The sequence below is a fragment of the Onychomys torridus genome, chromosome 17, assembly GCF_903995425.1.
Source record: "Onychomys torridus chromosome 17, mOncTor1.1, whole genome shotgun sequence".
NCBI classification, from domain to species: Eukaryota; Metazoa; Chordata; class Mammalia; order Rodentia; family Cricetidae; genus Onychomys; species Onychomys torridus.
In genome coordinates, this window is record NC_050459.1 from 17,049,166 (window position 1) to 17,057,845 (window position 8,680).

Consider the following 8,680-nt stretch of genomic DNA (forward strand, 5'->3'; position numbering starts at 1 on the left):
CTGCCATCCATGCTAGCATGCATTTGGTGATATAGCTGTCTTGCAGTCACTTGGCTCCTTTAAGTGACCCCCCCCCCCCACCCAGATTCCATTAGTGTCCCCACTAAAACTAACTGGTCCACCATGATGGACTTTGGTAGCATCCTTCCTTTGGTCTGTTATTGGTTCCCTATCTGAGATGAGTAGACATTTCTTCATGTCTCTCCTGGAATTGTGTTGGATAATCACATCTTCATGGAAAAGAAGATAAATCTTAGAGCATGAAAGAAGGCAAAGCTAACTGGCTGGCTCTAAACCACCTTGTTTATTTTATCATCTTAAACATGGACTTCTACAATAAAGGGTGCTTCATGAATCCTGGGGCATATGACTAAGCAAGTCAATGGACAACTCTTTAGCAGTTAGTTTAAGTTTGTCCTCAAAATGTTTGAGTCTTTATTACCTTTTTTTTTTAACTAATGTTCACTCTTTACTACATACTTTAAATTTAAACTTTTAAAAGCACTATAAGTCAAGTTTTAGAAGTAAGTTAAGTTGTCTGCTATTTAATTTTAAAACATTTGACACTTTGTGACTTAACAGTTTTAAAAGTCATGCACACAAAACTCCAGAATCAATACAACAGGCAAGGCTAAATGGAATTTATGGTTGACTCATCTGACTTTCGTAATCAAACGATTCTGCCATTTAAAATGCACTACTTAAATCTAATTTTAAATTTCAAAAATTATATTTTAGTAATAACTAAGCATATTTTATGAGACATTATTTCTGAGAATTTTATTTTCCAGAATATGGGAATATACACTCAATTTATAGGATTGTGAGTTTAAAGTCTGTTTTCTGATTATATGTGTGTGTGCTTATTTAAAAAAAAAGATTGTACAAGTGCATGATAAAATTCCCCTAAGATTTTATTTTAAGAGTATATATTAAAAGAAAATGAAAATCTTTTAAGAGTTATTTGTAATTTTGCCTTTGTCATTCCAAATCTTTACCCTACAGAAACATGTTACTCCTTTCACAGAAGGGAAGGGATCTGGGGTCCATTTAACCAAAGCACTGTCAAGACCAACAGGCTTTTCTCTTTTTTTCCAAAGATTTATTTATTGTGCACATGAGTGTTTTGCCTGCATGTATGTCTGTGCACCCCATGTGTGCCTGGTGCCTGTGGGGGCCAGAAGACAGTGTTGGGTCCCCTGGAATTGGAGTTACAGAAAATTGAGAGTAACCATATAGGTCCTGGGAACTGCCTCGGGAGCTTCTGCAAGAGCAGAAGTGTTCTTGGCCACGGACCCGTCTCTTTAGCCAGCAAGAGGCTCCTCAAAGCACATTCTTTTAAAAATTAAAAAGCAGATTTGAGTAACTAGTTTAAACTGCATCAGTATTTTGGGTCACCCCCATTTCCACAGTGGATTACAGACATTGTATCACCCCTGGGAAAGCAATAGCAGCAACTTAACTTGAAGAAAACCACTGGCTTCTGACTGCAACCTTGTGCCTCTAAAGTATAGCACCGCCACCAGCAATGACATCACGTTAGAAATTCACTGCACAAACATGCCTTTAGAATTTGGATTTTTCTTTTCTTTTCTTTTTCTTTTTTTCCCCGAGACAGGGTTTCTCTGTGTAGCTTTGCGCCTTTCCTGGAACTCACTCTGTAGACCAGGCTGGCCTCGAACTCACAGAGATTCGCCTGCCTCTGCCTCCCAAGTACTGGGATTAAAGGTATGCACCACCAAATTTGGATTTTTCTTAAGACATTTTTTTTTTTCCCATCACCAATACAACAATTTTAAAGACTTCAAAATTAAAACTCACCAGCTTGGAAAATATGACACTTCCAACAGGCAATAGACATTTTGCATTATGAAATCAATATATCTCAAGGTTCAAAGATCTGACAAGGTCAACGGTCAACACTCTGGCATCAGAGGATGAATGCTTCCAGGAGGACTGGGTGCCTGTCAATGTTGAGGTCATCTACACCAAGGATAGGATGAAGAAAGGAGCAGTATAGCAGTGTGCACTGAGCGCTGCACCATCATGCTCAGGAAACCATGGCAGAGCCTGGCACTGGAAGACATCCCTCCTGCCGCATACATGCTATTTGGGGCAGAGTTGGAGTTTTTCTCCTTACATGAGTGAAGGGATAATCTGATTAGTAGGCTTTTCATCACATTTGAAAGTTGAATGAACAAGTAAAGGGGTTGTTGTTGTCAAAGTTACAATCAGGGAAGGATCTAAGCTATCTCACATGTATTTGGTATCTGGCTATTTCTCTCTCACGTGCCCACAACCCCAACTTTGGAACTTGAACATTTTTTCATCGCTGACCTTTGAAACATGGTCTTGTATGTGCTAGACTTGTAAGCACTGTGACTCATATTTCATATTGAATGTTTATCATACACAGCACTTGAATTCTAATCACCTTCCATGTAGATATTATTATCATTTCGTATATGACTAAGTGGAGACTATTTCAACTTTCTGGTACTATAACAAAATGCCTGAAATTAAAAACTATAATTCTTATTTAACTCGTGGTTTGGAGGTTTGGGGCCCTGACCATTTGATCCTGTAATTTTGCCTGGGATAGAGCAAAGCAGTCACTTTCTGGCTAGCACACAAATGAGAGTAAGAAAGAGAGCAGGGTCCCACAATATTTTTATGGGCACACTCAGTACGATATAAAACCTCCCGCCAAACCCACCCCTTGAAGTTCCCACCATCTTCTAACAGTGGGAGGCTGGGACAACGCACTGTTTAACATATGGGCCTTTGGGAGACACTTTAGATCCAAACTACAGCAGATTCTGTGAAGTTGGGTCTAACCTCCAAGCCAGGAAATGCTAAAGCAGGGATTTTAACAAAGACGAAGACAGTTTCCACTGACGTCTCACTCCCGTCCTCTGTGATGGAGAGAGCTGTGTCCATACACTCATCTTCTCTTCCTCTCCCATCTTCTCCAACTATAAATAGCAGAAAATGTGCCATATTTATCCCTTGTACGTGTGTGTGAATGGTTGTGTGTGCACAAGTGTGTGCAGGCACACATGTCTGTGAGCTTACAGGCGGGGATGGGGGGGGGGGGGGGGGAGGGGGTAGAGGAAGATGTTCGGTGGCCTGTCTGTCACTCTCCACTTTATTCCCTCGAGACAGGGTCTCTTACTGAACCTGAAATTAGGCTGGCAGCCAGCAAACCACAGCAATTCTCTTGTGCCTACCCCCACACAGCAATAGGGTTACAGTAAACAATGCCACACCCAGCTTTTAACATGGGTGCAAGGGATTAGACTCCATACCTCACTTTTGCAGAGCAAAGACTCTTACGTCTTCCCAGCCCCTGTGTGTGTGTGTGTGTGTGTGTGTGTGTGTGTGTGTGTGTGTGTATACTGCATTACTACCATGACTAGCAGACTCAGGCTAACTTTATAAAGAAAGACAGTTTATCTAGTTCACAATTGTGGAGGCCGACTGTCCAAACATCATGAACTCTGGTGAGGCCTAATAGTGAATGGCAGGAACAGTGAGGAGAAAGATCTTATGTCTTCAAATAGGAAGTAGAGACCAGCACTTCAGCATGTGAACCTTGAGGGAACACACTTGAGCCACATCCAAAGCATAGCATGTGCCAAGTCTGGGTCCAAGAACTGGGATTTGGGTTTTGTGTCTGCCATCTTTGGTGATGTTATATTAATTACTAAACTTTCTCACCTAAGTCTTCTTATCATAATGAAATGGGCTGTCTCATTCACAGGATTGCAGGAAGATCATACAAGGATGTGTATGTCAAGACATTCTGTGGGGGTGCTGAAAGGTTGCTCAGTGGTTAAGAACATTGCTCTTGTAAAGGACATGAGTTCAGATTCTAACACCCATGTCAGGTAACTCCAGCTACAGGGAGCTCTGAATCCATGGACACATGTACCCACATGTACACACACACACATACGTGTGTGTGTGTGTGTGTGTGTGTGTGTGTGTGTGTACATAAAATTAAAATAAAATTTAAAATTCCTTTTCTAAAAAGTCTTGGGGTTCAGCTGCAGCTCAGTGGTAGAGTTCTCGCCTAGTGTGTTCAAGGCTCTGGGTTTGATTCCTGGTACTAAAAATAAAAAACTACAATCATGACAACAGTTCACACTCTTTCAGTAGCTTATAATTTAGTAAGTGCAAGAATGCTGAAAAAAAGGTCTGCTTTCCAAAGTAAAACTGCACCCGTGGTTGTTGCTATAATACAGATCGTGTTTTGCAATGTTGTAACTGAGCCGTACTTCTCCTTAACTCGAATCCCAGTGTTCTCTTTTATCATGCTGCCTCCTTATTGAGCAGAGCATCTCTGCTGGCTGGCTTTATGTCAACCTGATACAAGCTAGAGTCATCAGAGAACGGGGAGCTTCAGGTGAGAAACCATGTCCATAAGATCAGGCTGTAGGTAAGCCTGTGGAACATTTTCTTAATTAGTGATTGATGTGGGAAGGACCAGCCCACTGTGGGTGGTGCCATCTCTGGGCCAGTGGTCCTGGGTTCTATAAGAAAGCAGGCTGAGCAAGCCATGGGGAGCAAGCTGATAAGAAGCACTTCTCCATGGCCTCTACATTAGCTCCTGCCTCCAGGTTCTTGCTCTGCTTGTGTTCTGGTCCTGACTTTCTTTGATAATGAAGAGTGATGTGGAAATGTAAGCCAAATGAACCCTTTCCTCCCCAGGTTGCTTTGGTCATGGTGTTTCATCCCAGCAGTGGTACCCAACAGTATCATTTCATTATTAAAAGCAGTAGAATTCATTCTAAGACTTAATTATTTAAGATTTCTTCATACTTTCCCCTACACATTACTTCTTCTGAGCTCACCGACTGCATCAAGTCCATTTCGGTTATTCATACGTTATCATTCATTTATTACTTTAATGCATTAAACTTCATAATACATTGGAAGCATGTGATTTGCTTTTGCTTTTACAGACGGCTATAGGTAAGAGATTGCCTTGAGTCAGAGAAGACTGGACCTTACTCTTTTAAGCAATGTGGAGACTGTAGGACTAAGGGAACTTCTGAAGTTAGACTAAATGCACTTGACATTATGATGTGGTTACAGGCCCATGCAGTGTAGGGAGTGGAATATGGTGGTTTGAATAAGAATGGACCCATAAGCACATATATTTGATATTTGGTCCCAGTTGGTGGATTGTCTAGGAAGAATTACAAAGTGTGGCCTTGTTGGAAAAAGTGTGTCACTGGGGGTGGGCTTTACACTTTCAAAAGTCCAGGCATGATCCAGTGTCTCTTTCTCTCTGTCTCCTGATTGTGGATCAGATGTAAACATTCAGCTACTTCTCCAGCACCAAGCCTCTTTGTTGCCATACTCCCAACCATGATGATCAAGGACTTACTTTCTGAAACTCTCAGCTAGTCCCCAATTAGCTTTATTTCATAAATTGCCTTGGTCATGGTGTCTCTTCACAGTAATAGAAAAGTAACTAAGATGGGTCCATTTGTTTGGAATACCCTTTTCTATCCTTTTGACATGAGGTGATGTCTATTCTTGATGTTGATGTGTGTTTCATGAATGCAGCAGAAAGATGGATCCTGCTTTCTAATCCAATATGCTATTGGGGCAGTTGAGACCATTAATATTGAAAGTTATCAATGAACAGTGTTTGATTTTTGTGTTTTGTTATAATGTGGGTTCCCCCCTCTTGATTTATTGGTCTGAGATTATTTACTCCTTTTGTTTTCTTGGGTGTGGTTCTTCAGGCTGAAGTTTTCCTTTTAGTGCCTTATATGGAGCTTGACTGGTATAGCTACTGCTTAAATTTGGTTTATTGTGGAATGTTTCTCTTTATGCATCTATCGTGATTGATAGTTTTGCTGGGTATAATAATCTGGGTGGGCATCTATGTCTTTCAGTTTGTAGAATATTGCCCCAAGACCTTCTGGTTTCCAGAGTCTCTATTATAGAGGTTAGGTGTTATCCTAATGGGCCTACCCTTATATGTTACTTGGTCTTATTTCCTTACAGCTTTTAATATTCACTCTTTGTTCTGTTCATTTGTTCTGTACATTTGTTCTGTTTTGATTATGTGTTGTGGGAAATTGCTTCTCTGACCTTGTGTGTCTGCATGCTTCTTGTACCTTTATAAGCACTATTGTTTGTTTCTTGGCCCTTTTGGGGGGCCTTTCACCCAACTCCCAAATAAATCACACAGAGAGGCTTATTTTTTTACTTATGAACACCTACCTTAGCTTGGCTTGTTTCCAGCCAGCTTTTCTTAACTTTAATTATCTCATCTACCTTTTGCCTCTGGGCTTTTCCCATTCTCCTACTTCTGTAAATCTTACTCTTATTCCATGGCTTGCCATGTAGCTGGGTGGCTGACCCTGGAGTCCTCCTCCTTCTCTGGCTACTTTTTTTTTTTTAACCTTCTCCCAGATTTCTCCTTCTATATATTCTGCCTGACAGCCCCACCTATCCTTTCTCCTGCCTTGCCATTGGCCATTTAGTTCTTTATTAGACCATAGGTATTTTAGACAGGTACAGTAACACAGCTTCACAGAGTTAAACAAATGCAACATAAACAAAAGTAACACACCTTAAAATAATATTCTACAAGACACCTTTGGATTGAAATTTTTTCTTCTATGATTTTGTTGAAAATATGATGTGTCTTTGTCCTGTTTTTTTTTTTTTTTCCTCCTTCCTTGATTCCTATTATCTGTAGATTTGGTCTTTTCATAGTATCCCAGATTTCCTGTATGTTTTGTGTCTGAATTATTTTAGATTTAAAATTCTCTTTGACCAAGCTATCCAGTTCTTCAATACTTGATTCTTTCTTCCATGTTTTGTAATCTGTTCATGAGTCTTCATACCTCTGTTGTTTTTCTTTGATATCCTAAATTTTTCATCTCTAGTTTTATGTCAGTTTGTTTTTCTTTAGTGACTGGTTGTGCTAGCTAGTTTTATGTCAACTTAACACAAGCTAGAGTTATTGGAGAGGAGGGAGCCTCAGTTTAAAAAAAGTTTCCATAAGAATGGGCTGTAAGCAACCCTCTAGGGCCTTTTCTTGATTAGTAATTGAATGTGGAGGTTCAAAGCCCATTGTGGGTGGTGCCATCCCTCAGTTGGTGGTCCTGGGTTCTATAAGAAAGCAAGCTGAACAAGCCATGAGAAACAAGCCAGTAAGCAGCACCCCTCCAGGGCTTCTGCACCAGCTTCTGCCTCCAGGTTCCTGCCCTATTTGAGTTCCTGACTTGGTTTCCCTTCTCTCCAAGTTGCTTTGGTCATGGTGCTTCATTGTAGCAGTAGAAAGTGATTCTATTTCCACTTTCATGTCTTGAACTGTTTTCATTATTTCATTCAACTGTTTCTTTGTGTTGTCACAGTCTGCATTGAGGGATTTATTCACATCCTCTTTAAGGTCCTTGACCATATTCATAATTGTTATTTTGAAATCCCTATCTTGGGCTTCAGCTGTAGTGCGTCTCTCTGTAATAGGATTACTGGGTTCTGATGGAAGTGAACGGTCTTGGCTGTTCATGTTTGTTTTTGCAGAGACTAAGCATCTGAAGTTACAATGGTTGAGGTGTTTCTTGACGTTGCTATCTGGTCTTTTCTGGGTGGCTGTTCTGGTCTTCGGTTGCTGTTGCCCTCTCTGGATCCTAGGAAAGTGTGGTGGCTGAGGGGACAGAAATCTTCTGCAGGCTGCTGGGTGGCAGAAAGAAATGGAGGTGAGCGAGGAGGGAAGGCTGTGAGGGGCTGTGGGAATATGTTAGAGGGGTTGTATTTGCACCAAGAACTACAGTCCCAAGGCAGTGAAGTGTGGTGGGAGGACAGACCCCTACAAGCAGGCTTAAGTAGGACAAAGGTAAGTCTGGATGGACAGGGATGAAAGGGATTGGGATACCCTGAATCTGCACCAAGAGGTGGAGACCCCTGTAACACGAATCTTAAAAGGTTTTATTAATAAAAAACAAACAAAAAACCCCAGAGCCAGGTATTGGGGTGAATGCTGAAAGATCAGAGAAACAGAACCAGCCACGGCTAATCTCACATCGCCAATTCCTCAGCTGATCTCGTTTCCTCAAACGGGAAGCCTCTGTGTCCTTTTTCAAATAGATCTCAGCTGAACTGCTGCTCAAAAGTCTAAAAGCTTAGCAAGACTCTAGTTCCTGGTCCTCACGCCTTACTGCTTCCTGCCATCACTTCCTGGGATTAAAGACGTGCGTCATGATGCCTGATCACAGAGATCCAGATTGATCTGACTCTGGAATGCTAGGATTAAAGGTGTGTGTGCCACCATTTTCCGGACTCTATGTCTTTCTAGTGGCTGTTCTGTTCTCTGACCCCAGATAAGTTTATTAGGGTGCACAATATATTGGGGGACACAATATCACCACAGACCCCAGTGAATGGAGTTTGGGTAGGAGGAGGAGCTTCACCAAGCAGGCTGCTACAGGACTGAGAGACTGGAGAGATCCTAACAGAGGACAGGAAGGAGAGCGGACATCGCCTGAGTACCAGCCCAGTGTCCCACTGGGAGTCCCTGGTGAAGGTGTTTCCGTGAATCCGTGGCTGACAAGAAATGGAGACAGGCTAGAAAGGAAGGCCGAGATGGTTGGTGAGAGTGACGGTGTGATTTATAGACATGTAACTACCTTAAAGAATGTGTAAAAACAAC